Source organism: Bombina bombina, chromosome 6 (assembly GCF_027579735.1).
Source record: "Bombina bombina isolate aBomBom1 chromosome 6, aBomBom1.pri, whole genome shotgun sequence".
In the NCBI taxonomy this organism is placed as follows: Eukaryota; Metazoa; Chordata; class Amphibia; order Anura; family Bombinatoridae; genus Bombina; species Bombina bombina.
The window spans coordinates 1,032,326,541-1,032,351,631 of record NC_069504.1 but is presented as its reverse complement, the minus strand read 5'-3'; the positions used below and the strand labels follow the sequence as shown (position 1 = coordinate 1,032,351,631).

The following is a 25,091-nucleotide window of genomic DNA, read 5'->3' as shown; positions in this document are numbered from 1 at the left end:
AGATTACAAGTGAAGCAGTATGTAACACTTTCCCTCGCGCTAACTCCGCTAGAAGTAAGCTTTGTGCACAAATCGGGTAGCGCTCGTATTACAAGTTGAAAATAAATTCATTCATATATATGCATCCTAAATACACATTTCTACATATATCTGATGGTATTTTGGTACAATATATAACTATAACTATATATATAAATGTATCATAGACTATGGAAGAAGAAAAAGGAGCATCTTAATAAATGTTCCTTTAAAGGGACAGTCTAGGCCAAAATAAACTTTCATGATTCAGATAGAGCATGTAATTTTAAACAATTTTCCAATTTACTTTTATCACCAATTTTGCTTTGTTCTCTTGGTATTCTTAGTTGAAAGCTTAACCTAGGAGGTTCATATGCTAATTTCTTAGACCTTGAAGCCCACCTCTTTCAGATTTCATTTTAACAATTTTTCACCACTAGAGGGTGTTAGTTCACATATATCATATAGATAAAACTGTGCTCGTGCACGTGAAGTAATCTGGGAGCAGGCACTGATTGGCTAGACTGCAAGTCTGTCAAAAGAACAGAAAAAAGGGGCAGTTTGCAGAGGCTTAGATACAAGATAATCACAGAGGTTAAAAGTATATTATTATAACTGTGTTGGTTATGCAAAACTGGGAAATGGGTAATAAAGGGATTATCTATCTTTTAAAACAATAAAAATTCTGGTGTAGACTGTCCCTTTAAATAAAGATATGAAATCAAGCACTCTTTTAAAAGAGTGCTTGATTGCCTATCTTTATTTAAAGGAATATTTATTAAGATGCTCCTTTTTCTTCTTCCATAGTCTATGATACATTTAATAATATAGGGTCTGCACCACACATTCTGATGTAAAAGATACTATATAGTATTATATACATATTCTCATTTATATTGACCATTTATTCTCTTTACCTTATTTATCATATATATATATATATATATATATATATATATATATATATATATATATATATATATATATATATATACACACACAATATCTCACAAAAGTAAGTACACCACTCACATTTTTGTAAATATTTTATGATATCTTTTGATGTGATAACACTGAAGAAATTACACTTTGCTATAATGTAAAGTTGTGAGTGTACAGCCTGTATAACAGTGTAAATTTGCTGTCCCCTCAAAATAACTCAACACACAGCCATTAATGTCTAAACTGTTGGCAACAAAAGTGAGTAAACCCCTAAGTGGAAATGTCCAAATTGGGCCCAATTAGCCATTTTCCCTCCCCGGTGTCATGTGACACATTAGTGTTACAAGGGGGAGTAGGTGTGTTAAAATTTGGTGTTATCGCTCTCACACTCTCTCATACTGGTCACTGGAAGTTCAACATGGCACCTCATGGCAAAGAACTCTCTGAGGATCTGAAAAAAAGAATTGTTGCTCTACATAAAGATGGCCTAGGCTATAAGAAGATTGCCAAGACCCTGAAACTGAGCTGCAGCACGGTGGGCAAGACCATACAGCGGTTTCACAGGAGAGGTTCCACTCAGCGCACATGCTCAGCATCATATCCAGAGGTTGTCTTTGGGAAACAGACGTATGAGTGCTTCCAGCATTGCTGCAGAGGTTGAAGGGGTGGGGGGGGTCAGCCTATCAGTGCTCAGACCATATGCCGCACACTCAAATTGGTGTGCATGGCTGTCATCCCAGAAGGAAGCCTCTTCTAAAGATGATGCACAAGAAAGCCTGCAAACAGTTTGCTGAAGACAAGCAGACTGGCAACCGGTTGATCTGCTTCTCTTTTGTTCAGGGCTGTACATATTGAGCTACGATGATTGGCCATCCGAGTTCTCATATTATCGCTCGTTTTTCCCACATAGAACAAACTACACGGACAGTGTAGCAGGTAGACCACACTGTGTTTAATGTAATATTTCTTTTTGTGGTGGGGATGGTGAAAGTATTTGCCTGCTATCATGCCATTGCACCTTGTGCATCCACTGCACTTGTAGCATCCTAGGTTGGCATTCCCAAGCCAAGTTTTAGTTTCATAGCAATGTACTGGGTCAGTTTTCTGCAGAATATACTTTAGTGATCGGCCTCTTCTGTATCCTATCCTCGGGTTTCCCATCATCCTGAAGGGGAGAGTATCATCTGAATTAATTATCTCCCAGTCCTTTTTTAGAATGGAGTTGAATTAATTCTTGTCCACTGCATACATTGTTAACAGGGTCATTGTGACTTCTTTTTGCTCCACCTTTTTTCTGGTGGTCTTATCTTCAATAGTCATCTGATGCTGTTTAAGTAATTTCTGCTGATATCCTCTCTGGATAAATCGATCTTCCATTTCTTTCATTTGAATAGCTGACACTGCTTCATTTGTGTTATTCCTTTTAACTCTTAAAAATTGGGATTTTGCAAGCACTCTCTTTAGGGCTGGAGGATGACAGCTGGAGGCATGCAGGAGGGAATTCCTTTCTGTACTCTTCCTAAATAGTGTTGTGCTGAGTTTATCCCTGTTTTCTCCAATCCTCAAATCCAAGAATTCTATTTCATGTAATTCATTTTAAACTTCAGAGATGTATGTTCAGTGTTCAATTCGTTGAACCAGTGCACTAGGCTCTCTTATGTGTCTGACCAAATTATTAGCAGATCGTCTATGTAACTTTTATAGTGCTTTATCTCCGATCTTTTGAAGCATGTTGTTCTTGTGTTCTCAAATTCTGCCATGAATAAGTTTGCATAGGATGGGGCCACACCTGACCAAATCGCTGTGCCCAACAGTTGCTTTTCAAACTTGAAGTTATTCCTACTCAAGCACATCTCAAGAACATCCAGGATAAATGCCAGGGGTGGCCCCACATAGGGATATTTCAGTAGTTGTCTCCTTACTGCTGCCAATCCTTCCAAGTGGGGAATCACGGTGTACAGGCTAGTGACATCTAGTATTGCTAGCCAGATATTATTACCTTGTATATCCAATTATTTAAGTGACTTAATGACATCATTCAAGTCTTTAACATAAGAGTCCATATGCTGTACTAATGGTTGTAGCAGACTATCTAAGTAGATAGTAGATAGAGTCTAATGCCAAAACTATCGGCCGGCCTGGGTGTCTTTGCAGATTTTTATGGAGCTTTGGCAGCGTATAGAAAATTGGTATCCTATGATGTTCAATTTTCATAAAGCTGAGTGTTTGCTGATCTATCCAGCCGTCTGCCAAGGCTCCCTCCAGGTAGGTATCTACGGATTCCTTGAACTGTGAAGTTTGGTCTCTTGGGAGTTTTGAATAAACTTTAGTATCATTGAGCTGTGACAAGACTTCTTCTCGGTAGAATGCATAGTCCAAAATTACTAAAGCACCCCCCTTATCTGCTCTCCTCATGACTATTGCTTTAACATCTGCCAAGCTTTTCATGGCTTCTCTCTCCTTTTTGGTGAGGTTATACCTCACTTTTTGAGTTTTCGTTGAACTGAAAAAAATCTTTCTCTAGTTAAATCATTGCTGCAAACATGTTAAAAACTTGGCAATGCTTTAACCTCTTGGTTGCCCTGTTTGGGAATAGACTTCAAATATCAAATATTATTCTGTTAGCATTATGGTGCATCCCAGTCTGCAACCAAGGGGTTAATGCATATTTGGAGCAGCTACTTAGCTATTCTCAATTTAAGCAGCAAAGGATAAAACAGATTAGACTTTATAAATAAGGAACAATATGTAAGTATAGAATTTGATGGAAAATGAGGTCTCTGTCAGAACAAAAGATCAAATGCTGCTTCTATTTAACTTTAGTTCACATGAATCCCTGAGCCACAAATCAGATGATTCATAACAGAATTACAGAGTAGAAGATTTAAGTACCTCACATACACTATCTGCCAGTTACCTAATACCCCTAAATATATCTCAGATTTTGCTTCCTTTATACAGTTTTGAATAAAGAGCTTGATCTCTAAAATGGTCACAAACACCTGGCTTCATTGTTTTTCAGTTTTATTCCCTCAAGAGTTAAATAGCACTCACCATTTTTGCACTTCATGTGACATGTGTGTGTGTTTTATATATATATATATATATATATATATATATATATATATATATATATATATATATATATATATATATATATATATATATATATATATATATATATATAGACAAATACACACAGGTACATACATGAGAACAGTATATATCTGCAAGGGGCATGATTCTCACATTTAAACTGTCATGTTTCAGATAGAGCATTCAATTTTAATAGAAGTTTCTATTTACGTCTGTTACCAAATTTACTTCATTCTATGAGTATCCTTTGTTGAAAAGCATGCTTAGGTAGGCCAGGAGCAGCAATGCACTACTAAAAGCTAGTTGGTGATTGGTGCAGAAATATGCCTCTTGTTATTGGGCCACTAAATGTGCTCAGCTAGCCCTTGTGTTAGTACATTAATGCCCTGAAGCTGATGTTAAGTATATGTTTAACCCCTGTAAGCAGGTTTAACACAGTGTTATACACAAGCAATAGTACAATAATAAAATGTTTTAATACTTAAGAGCATTTTCGTTTTGACCTAAGCGAAATTTGTTAAGAATAACCCTACCCTCATTGTCATTAAACATTTAGCAACTTGGTTATTTTTAGAAAAAGAATTAGCGTCTCAGAGTGTGCTGCTTAGCATCTCAAACTCAATGGTATTAAAGTCTGTACATGCCACCTTCACCGGTGATCGACTAAACTATTTATCTAACGCATTGTATTTTATACTTCTTTGTGTAGTTAATATTACAAGATATACATAACATTATAAATGATTTATTTACTTTAATATATAATATTTCAGGATATAAAATATTATATATTCATAATTTTAGGTGCCTTTTATATATAAAAAAAGTCAACATAATATTTTAAAGATTCATATGATTTCATTAAATATGCATGTGTTTTATATGATTTAGAAATGTTTCACATTTGTAATACTAGTTGTAAAGGTCATTTTGATCGTTTTTGCCTAGCAGAGAAATACAAAACCTTGAGTTGAGAATATGGCTAGCAGAAAGTCATTAATAGGCCTGATTATTTACTGGGAGTAAATAATCATTTTCAGCTCCCATGTTCCAAGGTTGTACTTTCTGGCAGCCATTTTAACGGCTGTTAGTCAACAGAAAATGATAAACACCAGCAATGTAATGCAGTCTTTGTGTTTTAAAGGGACATGAAACCCACATTTTTTTCAGAGCATACAATTTACTTCAATAATTAAAAATTTCTTAGTATCCTAGGTTGAAAACGCACATGTATTAATTGTATGCCTTAGCAAGAGCACTAGAAGACAGCAATGTCTGCTGCCACAAGGACACTACCTACCAAGTTATGATCTTCAACAAAGAATATTATGAGAATGAAGTTTGTTAATGAAAATAAATTGGAAAAAAAAATTAAAAGTATGCTCTGGCTAAAGCACAATAGAAAAAAATGGATTTCATGTCCCTTTAAGAGCAATTAAAACTATAATTTTATTAGCAGAATTTACATTGTTTTGCAGTTTACGCACATGCCACTTGAAAAGCCTATTCTGTGTATATAATTTAAATACCTTTAAATAAATAAATGAGCTCATGTACTTATCAAGCAACCAAAATGTTAAATGGTCAGGGTTGTGGATACTGCCGAATGCACTCTATCCTCTCTAGTGTAAGGAAAATCCACAATATTCAAAGTTAAAAGGATAGTAAAGTCAAATTTAAACTTTCACAATTCAGGTAAAAAATGCAATTTTAAACAACTTTCCAATTTACTTATATTAGCAAATTTGCTTTGTTCTTTTGGTATCCTTTGTCGAAGAGTACAGTAGAATGGTATCCTCGGTTTCGGTTTCCACGGTATCCTGAGAAGTGGACCTGTCTCTCCCCTGCACCTGAGTCTATGCACTGCTTCAGTGTGGATCCCTTTTTGGCGTGCGTGTTTTGGATCTCATATTTTCTCCCTTCCCTGTTCCTTGTTGTGAAGAATATGCTGTTGTGTTGGGCAGGGAGGTTTTTGGGATTAGAATTTGGTACAATGTGTTGTAGTGTGTTTGTAATCAATAGAAAATGTGCTATTAATCAGCACTTTATTCTAAAAACCTATAATATTTTTCAGGTTTTACGAAGAGTGTAAGATTAGATACAGACACGCCAACATTTGTGTGCATTTCACAGAATGGTTTATCAAACAATATTTTGCTTACATATTTCTGTTTATTTCAACAATCTTGTACAGAAACATGACAACTTGAAAAGCAAAAACATATGGAAATATGTTCAATATCTATATTATTATAAATAAAGTGACAAAGTAGTTTAATGCATTTTAAGACACATAATAAAGCATTATAGCATTTTATTACTGTGAATACAATAGTTTGTGTATTGGATAATGCTACACAGATTTACAGCAGTATACAGCAGGTGAACCAATTAGGAAAATGAAATGCATGCAGCCCATCTTAGGTTAGTTAGCACCTAAGAACAAATCAGCAAGTGCTATCCATGGTGCTGAACCAAAAATAGGCCAGCTTCTTAGCTTTCATTCCTGCTTTTTCAAATAAAGATACCAAGTGAATGAATAAAAATTGATAATAGGGGTAAATTAGAAAGTTGCTTAAAATTGCATGTTCTATCTGAATCATGAAATAAAAAAAAAATTGGGTTCAATATCCCTTTAATGATTCAGATAGAGCATGCATTTACTACCATTAGCAAATTGTGCACAGTGCTTTTATATGCACACTTTCTGAGATACCAGTATTACTAAACATGTGCAAGAGTTCTCAGTGTATACGTACAGTATATGAGTCTATTATTGACTATCACATGACACTGGGAGCTGGCAAATTGAAGTAAATTTTGAAAATTGTCAGAAAAAATCTACAGCTCATTTAAAATTCAGAGTAAGTGCTATTGCATTGTCTTTTCATTATGTACTTCTTCGTTATGCAATTTTACTAAGTTTAATGGAGCTTTAAATTTACAATATGATTCTCAGTAAATAAGACAATGATTTCTGTCCATGCTGGTGAAAATCGGACCCTTAGTTAGGAAGTGACACTAATGCCAGTGCATTTAAATGCATTCTTAATAATTAAAGCATTTTCATTTTGCATTATTTAATTATTAACTAACTGCTATAGCTGACATTTGGCCTGTCTTCCTATTCAGATCCCTTTTTCGAGACATACGAACACAGACAGCTGCACACACCATGAAGCACTCTATGCACATGCAATCTAAATTTGTATTTTAATGTGCAGATTCATACTTTCCCCATACAAAATCATACTGTGTAATATTCTGTATTGGGTGGTGATACTGCAGAAGGTCAGCACCTGAATGTGGTTAAAGGGACACTAAACCCAAATGTTTTCTTTCATGATTCAGAAAGAGCATGGAATTTTAAGCAAATTTGAAATTTACTCCTAATATCAATTTTTCTTTGTTCCCCTGCTATCTTTATTTAAAAAGCAGGAATGTAAAGCTTAGGAGCCATCCCATTTTAGGTTCAGCACCCTGGATAGCGCTTGTTTATTTGTGGCGACATTTAGCAAACCAATAAGCAAGCATAACCCAGGTTCTAACCCAAAAATGGTCTGGCTCCTAAGCTTTACATTCCTGCTTTTAAAATAAAGATAGCAAGAGAATGAAGAAAAATTGATAATAGGAGTAAATTAAAAAGTTGCTTAAAATTGCATGCTCTACCCAAATCATTAAAGAAAAAGTTTTGGTTTAGTATTCATTTAAGTACTGAGCAGCTCAGATCTCACTATTGATATAAGGGCAGTCTTTATATCACCTGCTAACATTTAAATATTATTGGCTGGAACTGCTGCACCAACCAGACTGACATCTCAAAAAAGAGCAACATCCTTTGAAATTTCTTATATATGCTTCAACACAGAGAACCTTTATAATAGTTTAATAATGATCTAACAAAAGTGCTGAGAAAAAAAAGTAATTACCATATCTAATTAAAATAACCGCATGATTATTTTCTGGTTGAAAAGCTTAACAATATTTCCTACAAAATCCTCCATTAATAACTATTGGGGTCTATATACATAAATAATGTGATAACCCTTTTCAAGTAGAATGGAATCTAAACCATTATTATTAAAATTAAAATTAATTGTACTCTAAGCTCACATTAAAAAAAACTCTTTTTTTATTTCCAATTATAATTATCTAATTAGGAAAGTTTTACACCTCATGTGTATAGCTTTAATTACTTAAATGTTGCTTTAATTTAAATAAGGTGCCTCCTCACAATAAGATGAACCCTCACATTAAATGGACATGAAACCCAATTTTTTCTTCTGATTCGTCATTCATATAGAACATGCAATTTGAAACAATTTTCTAATTTACTTTTATTATCAAATATTCTTCATTCTCTTGGTATCTTTTATTGAAATACAGGGATATAAGACTATGGGGAGTTTTTTTTAGATAAATCATTTGATAAACTTTTCTACATTTTTGTGAACAATTTCATAATGAGTTAAATTTTACATTAAAGGGGTATGAGACCCAAATGTTCACTTGCATGATTCAGATAGAGAATACAATTTTAAAAAAGTTTTCAATTTACATCTATTATCAAATTTGCATTGTTCTTCTTTGTTGAAGAGATATTTTGATAGGTAGCGTGCACATGTCTGGGGCTCTACATGACAGGAAGCAGTGCTGTTATCTAGTGCACTTGCTAATGTATAACATTGTTGCAAACTGCTGCCATTTAGTGCTGCAGACACGTGCACACTCCAATTTTGTTTTCTAATCTGTAGAAATTTACTTTTTTATTTGATACCCCTTAAAAACCCATGCAACCTGCTTCACACAACTTTTTTTAATTTAATTACAGCTGCATGGCCATGATCTATGGTCACTAATAGAAACTTGACATGCTCTAAAAAATGTTGTATAATTAGACTGTCCCTTTAATGCAGGTCTCAAATATCCCAGGTGCTTGGGTGCTTATAGCACAAACATTGGGCCTATTACCCAAGTGTAAGAATCTTGCACTACAGATACCGGCATAGTGCCCATGGTTTCATAACTCTCAATATAAATGCGTGTTTATACCTCAAACCAAAATAACTGCTGTCTACCAAGGTGTCAGGTACAGCTAATAACATACAAATAGGTACTTGCACGTATCTTCTTCTATATAATATAGGTACTTGCATGTATTTTCTATATAATAGGTACTAGCACATATCTTCTATATAATAGGTACTTGCATGTATCTTCTTCTATATAATAGGTACTTGCACGTATCTTCTTCTATATAATAGGTACTAGCACATATCTTCTTCTATATAATAGGTACTTGCACGTATCTTCTTCTATATAATAGGTACTGGCACATATCTTCTTCTATATAATAGGTACTTGCACGTATCTTCTTCTATATAATAGGTACTAGCACGTATCTTCTACTATATAATAGGTACTAGCATGTATCTTCTTCTATATAATAGGTACTTGCACGTATCTTCTTCTATATAATAGGTACTTGCACGTATCTTCTTCTATATAATAGGTACTAGCACGTATCTTCTACTATATAATAGGTACTAGCATGTATCTTCTTCTATATAATAGGTACTTGCACGTATCTTCTTCTATATAATAGGTACTTGCACGTATCTTCTTCTATATAATAGGTACTTGCACGTATCTTCTTCTATATAATAGGTACTGGCACGTATCTTGTTCTATATAATAGGTACTAGCACGTATCTTCTTCTATATAATAGGTACTGGCACGTACCTTCTTCTACATAATAGGTACTAGCACGTATCTTCTATATAATAGGTACTTGCACGTATCTTCTACTATATAATAGGTACTAGCATGTATCTTCTTCTATATAATAGGTACTAGCACGTATCTTCTTCTATATAATAGGTACTTGCATGTATCTTCTTCTATATAATAGGTACTGGCACGTATCTTCTTCTATATAATAGGTACTAGCACGTATCTTCTTCTATATAATAGGTACTGGCACGTATCTTCTTCTACATAATAGGTACTAGCACGTATCTTCTATATAATAGGTACTTGCACGTATCTTCTACTATATAATGGGTACTAGCATGTATCTTCTTCTATATAATAGGTACTAGCACGTATCTTCTTCTATATAATAGGTACTTGCATGTATCTTCTTCTATATAATAGGTACTTGCAAGTATCTTCTTCTATATAATAGGTACTAGCACATATCTTCTTCTATATAATAGGTACTTGCACGTATCTTCTTCTATATAATAGGTACTTGCACGTTTCTTCTTCTATATAATAGGTACTAGCACATATCTTCTTCTATATAATAGGTACTTGCACGTATCTTCTTCTATATAATAGGTACTTGCACGTATCTTCTTCTATATAATAGGTACTTGCACATATCTTCTTCTATATAATAGGTACTTGCTCATATCTTCTTCTATGTAATAGGTACTTGCACGTATCTTCTTCTATATAATATGTACTAGCACGTATCTTCTTCTATATAATAGTTACTAGCACGTATCTTCTTCTTTATAATAGGTACTAGCACGTTTCGTCTTCTATATAATAGGTACTAGCACGTATCTTCTTCTATATAATAGGTACTGGCACGTATCTTCTTCTATATAATAGGTACTTGCACGTATCTTCTTCTATATAATAGGTACTAGCACGTATTGTCTTCTATATAATAGGTACTTACACATATCTTCTTCTATATAATAGGTACTTGCACATATCTTCTTCTATAAAATAGGTACTTGCACGTATCTTCTTCTATATAATAGGTACTGGCACGTATCTTCTATATAATAGGTACTTGCACATATCTTCTTCTATATAATAGGTACTAGCATGTATATTCTTCTATATAATAGGTACTGGCACGTACCTTCTTCTACATAATAGGTACTAGCACGTATCTTCTTCTATATAATAGGTACTTGCACGTATCTTCTACTATATAATAGGTACTAGCATGTATCTTCTTCTATATAATAGGTACTAGCACGTATCTTCTTCTATATAATAGGTACTTGCATGTATCTTCTTCTATATAATAGGTACTGGCACGTATCTTCTTCTATATAATAGGTACTAGCACGTATCTTCTTCTATATAATAGGTACTGGCACGTATCTTCTTCTACATAATAGGTACTAGCACGTATCTTCTATATAATAGGTACTTGCACGTATCTTCTACTATATAATGGGTACTAGCATGTATCTTCTTCTATATAATAGGTACTAGCACGTATCTTCTTCTATATAATAGGTACTTGCATGTATCTTCTTCTATATAATAGGTACTTGCAAGTATCTTCTTCTATATAATAGGTACTAGCACATATCTTCTTCTATATAATAGGTACTTGCACGTATCTTCTTCTATATAATAGGTACTTGCACGTTTCTTCTTCTATATAATAGGTACTAGCACATATCTTCTTCTATATAATAGGTACTTGCACGTATCTTCTTCTATATAATAGGTACTTGCACGTATCTTCTTCTATATAATAGGTACTTGCACATATCTTCTTCTATATAATAGGTACTTGCTCATATCTTCTTCTATGTAATAGGTACTTGCACGTATCTTCTTCTATATAATATGTACTAGCACGTATCTTCTTCTATATAATAGTTACTAGCACGTATCTTCTTCTTTATAATAGGTACTAGCACGTTTCGTCTTCTATATAATAGGTACTAGCACGTATCTTCTTCTATATAATAGGTACTGGCACGTATCTTCTTCTATATAATAGGTACTTGCACGTATCTTCTTCTATATAATAGGTACTAGCACGTATTGTCTTCTATATAATAGGTACTTACACATATCTTCTTCTATATAATAGGTACTTGCACATATCTTCTTCTATAAAATAGGTACTTGCACGTATCTTCTTCTATATAATAGGTACTGGCACGTATCTTCTATATAATAGGTACTTGCACATATCTTCTTCTATTTAATAGGTACTTGCACGTATTGTCTTCTATATAATAGGTACTTACACATATCTTCTTCTATATAATAGGTACTTGCACGAATCTTCTTCTATATAATAGGTACTTGCACGTATCTTCTTCTATATAATATTCTATATAATAGGTACTAGCACGTATTGCCTTCTATATAATAGGTACTAGCACGTATTGCCTTCTATATAATAGGTACTAGCACGTATCTTCTTCTATATAATAGGTACTAGCACGTATCTTCTTCTATATAATAGGTACTAGCACGTATCTTCTTCTATATAATAGGTACTAGCACGTATCTTCTACTATATAATAGGTACTAGCATGTATCTTCTACTATATAATAGGTACTAGCATGTATCTTCTTCTATATAATAGGTACTAGCACGTATCTTCTACTATATAATAGGTACTAGCACGTATCTTCTACTATATAATAGGTACTAGCATGTATCTTCTTCTATATAATAGGTACTTGCACGTATCTTCTTCTATATAATAGGTACTAGCATGTATCTTCTTCTATATAATAGGTACTAGCACGTATCTTCTTCTGATATATAATAGGTACTATCATGTATCTTCTACTATATAATAGGTACTAGAACGTATCTTCTTCTATATAATAGGTACTTGCACGTATCTTCTACTATATAATAGGTACTAGCACGTATCTTCTACTATATAATAGGTACTAGCATGTATCTTCTTCTATATAATAGGTACTAGCATGTATCTTCTTCTATATAATAGGTACTAGCATGTATCTTCTTCTATATAATAGGTACTAGCACGTATCTTCTTCTGATATATAATAGGTACTATCATGTATCTTCTACTATATAATAGGTACTAGCACGTATCTTCTTCTATATAATAGGTACTAGCACGTATCTTCTACTATATAATAGGTACTTGCACGTATCTTCTTCTATATAATAGGTACTAGCACGTATCTTCTACTATATAATAGGTACTTGCACGTATCTTCTACTATATAATAGGTGCTTGCATGTATCTTCTTCTATATAATAGGTACTTGCACATATCTTCTTCTATATAATAGGTACTAGCACGTATCTTCTTCTATATAATAGGTACTAGCACGTATCTTCTACTATATAATAGGTACTTGCACGTATCTTCTTCTATATAATAGGTACTAGCACGTATCTTCTACTATATAATAGGTACTAGCACGTATCTTCTACTATATAATAGGTACTTGCACGTATCTTCTACTATATAATAGGTACTAGCATGTATCTTCTTCTATATAATAGGTACTAGCATGTATCTTCTTCTATATAATAGGTACTAGCACGTATCTTCTTCTGATATATAATAGGTACTATCATGTATCTTCTACTATATAATAGGTACTAGCACGTATCTTCTTCTATATAATAGGTACTAGCACGTATCTTCTACTATATAATAGGTACTTGCACGTATCTTCTTCTATATAATAGGTACTAGCACGTATCTTCTACTATATAATAGGTACTTGCACGTATCTTCTACTATATAATAGGTACTTGCATGTATCTTCTTCTATATAATAGGTACTTGCACATATCTTCTTCTATATAATAGGTACTAGCACGTATCTTCTACTATATAATAGGTACTTGCATGTATCTTCTTCTATATAATAGGTACTTGCACATATCTTCTTCTATATAATAGGTACTAGCACGTATCTTCTTCTGATATATAATAGGTACTATCATGTATCTTCTACTATATAATAGGTACTAGAACGTATCTTCTTCTATATAATAGGTACTTGCACGTATCTTCTACTATATAATAGGTACTAGCACGTATCTTCTACTATATAATAGGTACTAGCATGTATCTTCTTCTATATAATAGGTACTAGCATGTATCTTCTTCTATATAATAGGTACTAGCATGTATCTTCTTCTATATAATAGGTACTAGCACGTATCTTCTTCTGATATATAATAGGTACTATCATGTATCTTCTACTATATAATAGGTACTAGCACGTATCTTCTTCTATATAATAGGTACTAGCACGTATCTTCTACTATATAATAGGTACTTGCACGTATCTTCTTCTATATAATAGGTACTAGCACGTATCTTCTACTATATAATAGGTACTTGCACGTATCTTCTACTATATAATAGGTACTTGCATGTATCTTCTTCTATATAATAGGTACTTGCACATATCTTCTTCTATATAATAGGTACTAGCACATATCTTCTTCTATATAATAGGTACTTGCATGTATCTTCTTCTATATAATAGGTACTTGCACATATCTTCTTCTATATAATAGGTACTAGCACATATCTTCTTCTATATAATAGGTACTTGCACGTATCTTCTTCTATATAATAGGTACTAGCACGTATCTTCTACTATATAATAGGTACTTGCACGTATCTTCTACTATATAATAGGTACTTGCATGTATCTTCTTCTATATAATAGGTACTTGCACATATCTTCTTCTATATAATAGGTACTAGCACATATCTTCTTCTATATAATAGGTACTAGCACGTATCTTCTTCTATATAATAGGTACTAGCACGTATCTTCTTCTATATAATAGGTACTAGCACGTGTCTTCTTCTATATAATAGGTACTAGCACGTATCTTCTTCTATATAATAGGTACTAGCACGTATCTTCTTCTATATAATAGGTACTAGCACGTATCTTCTTCTATATAATAGGTACTTGCACATATCTTCTTCTATATAATAGGTACTAGCACGTATCTTCTTCTATATAATAGGTACTGGCACGTATCTTCTTCTATATAATAGGTACTAGCATGTATCTTCTTCTATATAATAGGTACTAGCACGTATCTTCTTCTATATAATAGGTACTAGCACGTATCTTCTTCTATATAATAGGTACTTGCACGTATCTTCTTCTATATAATAGGTACTTGCATATATCTTCTTCTATATAATAGGTACTGGCACGTATCTTCTTCTATATAATAGGTACTAGCACGTATCTTCTTCTATATAATAGGTACTAGCACGTATCTTCTTCTATATAATAGGTACTAGCACGTATCTTCTTCTATATAATAGGTACTTGCACGTATCTTCTATATAATAGGTACTAGCACATATCTTCTATATAATAGGTACTAGCACGTATCTTCTTCTATATAATAGGTACTTGCATATATCTTCTTCTATATAATAGGTACTGGCACGTATCTTCTTCTATATAATAGGTACTGGCACGTATCTTCTTCTATATAATAGGTACTGGCACGTATCTTCTTCTATATAATAGGTACTGGCACGTATCTTCTTCTATATAATAGGTACTAGCACGTATCTTCTTCTATATAATAGGTACTAGCACGTATCTTCTTCTATATAATAGGTACTAGCACGTATCTTCTTCTATATAATAGGTACTTGCACGTATCTTCTATATAATAGGTACTAGCACATATCTTCTATATAATAGGTACTAGCACGTATCTTCTTCTATATAATAGGTACTTGCATATATCTTCTTCTATATAATAGGTACTGGCACGTATCTTCTTCTATATAATAGGTACTAGCACATATCTTCTATATAATAGGTACTTGCACGTATCTTCTTCTATATAATAGGTACTTGCATATATCTTCTTCTATATAATAGGTACTGGCACGTATCTTCTTCTATATAATAGGTACTAGCACGTATCTTCTTCTATATAATAGGTACTAGCACGTATCTTCTTCTATATAATAGGTACTAGCACGTATCTTCTTCTATATAATAGGTACTTGCACGTATCTTCTATATAATAGGTACTAGCACATATCTTCTATATAATAGGTACTAGCACGTATCTTCTACTATATAATAGGTACTAGCACGTATCTTCTTCTATGTAATAGGTACTAGCACATATCTTCTTCTATATAATAGGTACTTGCATATATCTTCTTCTATATAATAGGTACTAGCACGTATCTTCTTCTATGTAATAGGTACTAGCACATATCTTCTTCTATATAATAGGTACTTGCACGTATCTTCTTCTATATAATAGGTACTTGCACGTATCTTCTTCTATATAATAGGTACTTGCACGTATCTTCTTCTATATAATAGGTACTAGCACGTATCTTCTTCTATATAATAGGTACTAGCACGTATCTTCTTCTATATAATAGGTACTAGCACGTATCTTCTTCTATATAATAGGTACTAGCACGTATCTTCTTATATATAATAGGTACTAGCACGTATCTTCTTCTATATAATAGGTACTAGCACGTATCTTCTTATATATAATAGGTACTAGCACGTATCTTCTTCTATATAATAGGTACTTGCACGTATCTTCTTCTATATAATAGGTACTAGCACGTATCTTCTACTATATAATAGGTACTTGCACATATCTTCTTCTATATAATAGGTACTAGCACGTATCTTCTTTTATATAATAGGTACTAGCACATATCTTCTACTATATAATAGGTACTAGCACATATCTTCTTCTATATAATAGGTACTAGCACGTATCTTCTTCTATATAATAGGTACTAGCACATATCTTCTACTATATAATAGGTACTAGCACATATCTTCTTCTATATAATATACACAGAAACACACACTTCAGTCATAAAATTACCAAATATATCACACATTTTTGGGCTAACCATTACGTTGTGAATAATCCCTGTTTTAATGGCTTATAATACACTTCAAAATATGCCAAGTGTGATAAAATGGACAAAAACACATTTGCATTCTACTTGGACATTTATGAGTGGAGATAAATTCTTAAAGGGACATTATAAAGTCAGAATTAAAAGTTGATATTTCAGATAGAGTTGGCTATTTTAAACAACTATCCATTTTACTTCTAATATCAATTTTTCTTAGTTGTCTTTGTATCCTTTGTTAAAGTGTTAATCCTAGGTGAGCTCAGGAGCGTGCATGTGTCCTTAGCTATCTGGCAACAGTGTTTGCAAGAATGTTTAATGCAATGTCATACAAACTTTCAAACTCTGCTGTCATGTACCATTTTATGACAGTAGTGTTTACAACTATGTATAACATTGCTATTAGCATTGTTGCAAACTCTGCTGTCATGTACCATTTTATGACAGTAGTGTTTACAACTATGTATAACATTGCTATTAGCATTGTTGCAAACTCTGCTGCCAGATGGCTAAAGAAACGTGCACACTCCTGAGCTCACCTAGACTTACTCTTTATCAAAGGGTACCAAGAGAACTAAGCAAAATTGATAAAAGAAGTATATTGGAAAGTTGTTTAAAATTCCATGTTCTATCTAATTTATTTAAATTTAATTTTGACTTTACTGTCCCTTTAAAAAATGAATGAAAATGTAAGAGGCAATAATGGTTTCAGCGGCAAGCACACAGAGAATGGCTACAAAGTCCTATGTGGGTCACTGTTCTTTATTTCACATATCTCTTTGCTGCATCAACATAAAACTGCTTAGCTGCGCAACGGAGGCAATATTTCATACCCACTGCAAGTAAACGTACGTCTTATTTAGCTTAATAATCTATAGAGCGGCTGATAAGCAGAATGGAATTTGCAGATGCCACTAAAGAACAATTGAGCATGTGCTGAAATTGACTCATTGTGCTTATACAAAAGAGGTCATTTAGAGGTGGCTGTGCAGTTACTGAAGTAATAAACTCATTTTACCATAGAAGTATATCAATTTGCAAATCTGCAACTATCCACTAGTATCAGTGTACTGATGTTGCAGGGTGTAATTATTCTTTCTTGTTGTCTGTAACCACACAAATAGCTGGTGACAGCTGCAATTATAGCACAAGTTTGTCTTTGTATTATAAATCAAAATAATAATAAACTTAATGAAAAATAAAAAAATAAAATATTAGGTATCCAAAAATGACATTAAATATCAGCTGCCCTTTTTGTGTGTTCCTTTAAAGGGACATAAAATTACAAAATGAAAATGATCTAATATGCAAGAGCATTATATTTTTGCACTATTGCTTGCACAAAGTCAGATGCAAAGCAGCAGTGTACATAGCTGCACATCTGGTGAGCCAGTGACAAGAAACATATGTGTGCAGTCACCAGAGCCTATCTAGGTATGCTTTTTAACAATGTATAGAAACAGAACAAAGTAAGATTATAGAAGTTAAATTAAAGGTTTTTTTTGGGAGGGGGGTTACTATTAGTTTTTATGTACCTTTAATTTTAATTAACATAACGACTTATAAAAATGATAAGAGCGTATTTGAACAAAGGTATAATAACTGCTACTGTTGGTAGGCGATTAGTCACTATGTAAGGGGTAACCAAATATATATATACCTTAGTAACAGGACAGAATATTAAAGGGATACTAAACCCAAATTTTTTCTTTAATGATTCAGCTTTAGTTCAGAACCTGGGTTAAGCTTGCTTATTGGGGGATAAATGTAACCACCAATTAGCTAGCGCTATCCAGGGTTCTGAACCTAAAATTTGCAGACTCCTAGGCTTACATTCCTGCTTTTAAAATAAAGATAGCAAAAGAACAAATAAAAATTGATAATAGGAGTTAATTATAAAGTTGCTTAAAATTGCATGCTCTATCTGAATCATGAAATAAAAAAATGTGGGTTTAGTATCCCTTTAAGATGACATGGATACATTTTTAGGAGCCAGAGAGGAATTTTATATATGTACAGTATATTTTAGTGTTCTCCAAAGAAAATGTTGCCAGCCAGTAGGGCATTGCTGGTCCTTCCACAAAAGATACCAAGAGAATTAAGCAAATATGATAATATAAGTGAACTAGAAGGTTGTTTAAATGGTCTGCTCTATCTGAATCATTAAAGAAAAAAAATGGGGTTTTGTGTTCCTTTAAGCTATCCAATGCGTTAAAGAATTGCATAATTTAACATAAATTGATTTAATGATAATTTGTTCAACACAGATTGAAAAAAACAATATTAGCTTCAATTTTAGATGGGTGGTCAATAAAATCAGCTAGGTGGTGTTCCCATTAAATAGGTCCTGTGTAGAACACTAATATATATACAGTTAGGAGCCAGAAGTAACAGTTTAGAAATCTAAGCCACTTGGATTTATTAAGAAAACCAACATTTTACTTATGACAGACCTCTAACAAACTCAATGTAACTAGGATCTTCAAGCAGTTGTGTAAATATAATAGATCTCTCTATATTGTAAAGCAATGCTAATGTTCTCCTATATCACTAAAGTTATTCCATGTCACTCCCATATCTCTCTGCTGCATATATATATATATATATAATTATTTTTTAACATAAAGATATACCAAATTAAGGGGTCAATTACATCCTTAAGAAAAAACATATCTAATGATATACTACAGAAAATCACCATTAGTCTATGGGGAATTTTGTAGATAAATAACAGGTTTTTTTTCTCTCTAAAGGATTACGCAACCCCTAGATGTATAATGTCAATTACATGAAAACAATCTGTGAGGTAATAGATTCTAATCTGCTCATAGCATCCCTCATTAAACATAAATGGTTAATGTTGAAAATCATCATTGACACACACTGTGTAAATTACATTTATATACTTCTTAGTTCACAACGTTTTCATTTAACTTGTATTATGTTCATGGTTGAAATGGAACGTCACTTGAATACAAAAATAATTCAAGGGCACAGAAATGTCAAAAGCAGCTATATAATGTCCCAAAACAAAGAAGGCTGAGAACCGTTGGTCTAAACAGCCAAGCAAGCAGTGGTCAAAAGCAGGTGGGTGCTATGGATGGGCGAATGTTTCGCAACATTCGAGAAATTAAACAAATTTTAACACATTTTGTTCGTTCGTTTCAAGTTTCAAAAATTTATAAACCATTCTTTTAAAGGGATAGTAACCTAAAAAAAAATTCAAGGGTCATATAGAGCATGCAATTTTAAGCAGCTTTCTAATTTACTCCTATTATCAATTTTTCTTTGTTCTCTTGCTAACTTTATTTGAAAAAGAAGGCATCTAAGCTAATGAACCAGACAATTTTTGAATTATTTCAGATGCTGGACAGCATTTAGCCACCAATCAGCACCTGGGTTGTTCTTGCTGATTGGTGGATAAATTCATCCACCAATAAAAATGTGCTGTCCAGAGTCTGAACAAAAAAGAAGCTTAGATGCCTTCTTTTTAAATAAAGATAGCAAGTGAACGAAGAAACATTGATAATAGGAGTAAATTAGAAAGTTGCTTACAATTGCATGCTCTATTTGAATCACAAAATAAAAAATTTGGGTTCAGTGTCCCTTTAAAGGACTAGTAAATACAGTAGATTAGCATAACAAATACATGTTAACAAGACAATAAAATAGCACTTAGTCTGAACTTCAAATTATTAGTAGATTTTTTATGGGAAATTTCAAAGTTATGTCTAATTACACTCCTGCTGTATCATGTGACAGCCATCAGCCAATCACAAATGCATATAAATATATTCTGTGAATTCCTGCACTGTGACTCAAAATTAAGGCAAATTGGAACGTTATTTAAAATTGCATACTCTATCTGAATCATGAAAGTTTAATTTTGACTTGAGTGTCCCTTTAACTTTTTCAACAAATATATTTTTTTATTTTCTAAAACTGTGCTGCCATTTTCTACACACATTTATTGGACTTGGAAAAATCTTGATGTTCCATGAATTAGTTTGACTGATGTCCTGGGAAGAGACTTGGCTACCTGTACCCATCTGCTTCTTGGCCCCCATCAAACTAAACACAGTGCCAAAACTGAAGCAACACTTGGGCTATGTCATGGTCACTTGTGTTTTGTCACACACACATATATATATATATATATATATATATATATATATATATATATATATATATATATGTGTGTGTGTGTGTGTGTAATGAACTATTGGTAGTGCTGTCACTGTGTCACATAATATGAAATAAGTCCTGGTGTCACAGCATTCTCACACAATGCTCAGTGTACAAAGATCCTGTCTGCCCCTGCTTTAGGATCAGATGTCACTTCAGTGTCATCATGGAGGTATTGCAGGTTCTCAGCCTGTTTCCTCTTACTACATGAAAGCTGCATGTGCAAAACCATCAGCGTCTGCAGAAGCCCTTCTGGGCTGACTTATTGGCTAAGCAACTGTCAGTTATTAAGCTATTGACTCCTTAATCCTTACTCACTATGCACCTGATGATCTAAACTTCGCCAGGATCAGACATGGTTTTTCTCGCCAACCATCGTAAGGGCTGCCCTGGTGGAATTATCGTAAAAAAAAGGGGCAGTCCCTGCTAGTGGCGAGATGGCTCTTATTGAAAGTAATGGAGCTCGCAGGAAAGGAACACTTTGCTCCATAGAGCGCAGTTAGCAGTGAGCAGGGGCACACTTTAAAAAGTAAATCCTGCAGCCAATATAAATCACATTACGCTGCTTTCTGCGTATAATCATCAATGTTTTTGTACGTATGTGTTTTTCTATTAGGGTTATAAGTATTTTGAGTGTTTTGAGAAAAGCGTGTCACTTTTAAGTTTACAAGAAAAAACTGTCACATCTGAAATGCAAAACCTTTACAGAATTATGCTGGGATTAGAGAGACAATTTCATATACACCCATGGAATGCCCATGTTCAGCCCATTTTACGAAGTATTTTGCACATCCAGTGTACTTAAATTACGATATATGCTGTTTATCTTTAATACAAAGTATTCCTGTGTAAATGACTTACAAATGTGTACTTTTGTAATGTAAGCATCTCCTCCCCATACGAAAATGCAGCATACGCCCCTTAACAAGTCACCCTGTTTTCAGGGTAAAAAGTGGCTTTAGATCATTCCACCAGGGAAATAGAAGTAGTGGCGAGTATTCTTTAATAGTCTCGCCAGCCCAGAGATTTTTAGATCGTCGAGCCCCAGAACATTCAACAAGATCAGCCCGGGGTTCATGTAATTGATTGGACTTGTTGATTATGTATCCTATTTTTACACTGATACTGGCTTTCATTTCAGTTATGCATTACCTTAAATTGTAGCATTTATAATCAAATCCATCAACTCTTATTCTAGATAAAATAATTATAAATATTCTTATTAACACCAATGATTCCTCATATTCTTGCAACCATTTTCAGCTAGACACAAGTTTACTTTTCAAGCACAATGCATAAATACTTTTTTATTTCTTTTAGTGTCTGCTATTTTCATTCAATGAAATGTTAGAAAGGAATTTGTCATTTTAATTTTATGTTAATAATAATTTTATTAGCAGATAATTAGTGTAGAATCAGAATTAAAAATAAAGAATGTATCCTTAATGAGCCATGTGATTTGATACTTAAAGGGATATGAACTCCAAAAATGTTATTTTGTGATTCAGACAGAACATGCCATTTAAAAAAAATTTCCAATGTACTTATATTATCAAATTTGCTTCATTCCCATGATATTCTTTGTTGAAGGGATACCTAGGTAGCCACCTGGAGCACTACGTGGCAGGAGATATTGCTACCATCTAGTGCTCTAGTAAATGGATAACGTTCTTGCAAGACTGCTGCCATGTAGTATTCACGAAATGAGCCAGCTCCTAAGCATATGTCCCTACTTTTCAATAAAAGATACCAGAAGAATAAAGAAAAATTGATAATATAAATAGATTTGATAGTTGTGTAAAATCTGAATCATAAAAATAATTGAGTTTCATATCCTTTAAATAAACATTAAAAGTTTAAGATGTTTTTGACATTTAGAATACAGATTGATGCACAATAACAAGGGTATTTGAAATGAAGGTCAATGTTTAGTATTTTTCTCAATGGGACTTTCTTTAAACAGAAACAAAGAACATATACTACCAAACAACCATAAAAGGGGTATATTTAAGATAAATATACACGTTTTCTTCTTACACAAGACATACGTTGTGCCCACAAAAGCAAAGCTGAATGGACCATTTCAGAAAGATGAGCCGTCTAGGATAAACAATTGTGGGTCTTATACATGATTTGGAAGGCTGTATTATGGCACAAGGGCCTTAGGCTGCTCAATTCTGCTGTAATCTGTTCTCATATAATATACATTGTGAACAATGGCATTTATAGCGACAACTATATAGTCAGGATGTGACACAAATCTATACATAGGTACCACTCAAGAGTCTAATCACTTTTAATTCCAGTCTGGTAAACCTTTGTGACATTTTTCCAGTTCTATCTATGCATATTACAACAAAAAATGTATCTGAGAAGTAAACCATTTTCTCCTGGGCGCTGCAAAGGAATTTGTAGTAGATGACAGATTTGCTCATCATTTACATTTGGCAGCTTAGAGATGTGTGGTGTGAGATCACAAAATCATTCTGGCATTAAAGCTCCCTCAATGACCAGTGTATGAGAAACTGTGCATATAAGGCACTGTACATGGTTCCCTGCAACAAAATAAATCTATTTTGCACTAACTACCTTGCATTACATTGTGATAAAACCTATACATTACATTTGGTACATGTTTTTTTTTCTGCAAAACTGTAAATAACATGGAAACATATTCATTACATGTAAATTTTACATATAAATGGTTAATTATCCCACTATTTATAGCTCATGGATAGATAGATAGATAGATAGATAGATAGATAGATAGATAGATAGATAGATAGATAGATAGATAGATAGATAGATAGATAGATATAGATATATATAGATGAATCAGACAGATAAATGGACAAGCAAGACACTATAGACAGAAAGCAAAATAGATAATAGGATTCAGCTGGACCGTAGTGTTTTATGAAGGCCTTCACATCTCTATTCACAGTAACCTGCTTCCTATTGGTATTCACCCCACCCCCTTTCTCAGTCATTCACATACACTGGCAAACAGCACACATATTGAGGATAGATAGATGATAGATAGAGAGACTATAGATAGATGGTATATAGATAGATAGATAGATAGATAGATAGATAGATAGATAGATAGATAGATAGATAGATAGATAGATAGATAGATAGATATGTGTGTATATACACATACATACATATACATACAATGCAATGTGATCTTGATTTTGTATACATGTGTATGTATATATAGATATATTTATATATATATATATATATATATATATATATATATATATATATATATATATATATATATATATATATACATATATATACATATATATACATATATATACATATATATATATATAATTTTTGCAAACAGCACAGATTTGGTGAAAGAATCAGACATGCTTCTGCCATTTGCTGTTTAAAATAATATGCTATCTTCATATACACCCACACCTGCTCTATGAATACAGACACATCGTACCATGCAACCCCTCACCGACTAATAATGCAAGACCATGAGCTCACCCTGACAATGTGGGTTTAGTTTTAAATCCAAAGTTACCTAAGTCTGAATCCCACATGCACAATTATGCAACGAATTGTTGGGTAAAATAAACATATATTGTATTGTACTTACCACAGTATAAGAGAAATCCTCCAGATCCCTGGATCTCACCCAACCACGTACGTGGATTCAAATAAATACAAGGGGGAAAAAATCGATGTATTCGGAGTCCTCTATTCTCCAAGAAATGGGTGCAATGAAATCTGTAAGGATGTACAGCAACACGTGAGCAGCGGGCAATAAGATCTACCTGCTGGCCCTCATTACCCTTCCAAAAAAAATAAGATTAGTGAATGATCTCACATGCAAAAAAAATATCTATTGCATGATTCCCAGCGCCGTATAAGGCAAAGGATCGTCACGGTGCTGGTCTAGTGTAGCACTGTCTCTGCCTGCTCTGTTTCTATGGATATCGGATGTCACTCAAGATGTGCGCTTGTTTTACAGACTGCACGGTAATGGTGGCTGTGCATAGAATCCTGGATGCACATGAGACGGATACATAATAACATCGGGATGTGGGCAGTTAGGTGGGCTGTATGCAGATGCGTGTGTGCTAAGGTGCATTGTGTTTATCATCACGAATGGATGCAGAACACTATTCTGAAATCTTAATTGCTATATTAATATA

General features: G+C 33.3%; 1 protein-coding gene across 1 annotated transcript in view; it reads right to left on the bottom strand.

Annotated features, from left to right (window-relative positions):
• Nucleotides 1–24,682, bottom strand: part of ANKS1B (ankyrin repeat and sterile alpha motif domain containing 1B) — a 367,766-nt gene extending 343,084 nt beyond the window's left edge. The window contains exon 1 of the mRNA XM_053718773.1: nucleotides 24,533–24,682. The gene's annotated coding sequence lies outside the window, so the exon portion shown is untranslated. The remainder of the gene's footprint in view (nucleotides 1–24,532) is intronic.
• Between the last annotated feature and the right edge of the window lie 409 nt (nucleotides 24,683–25,091).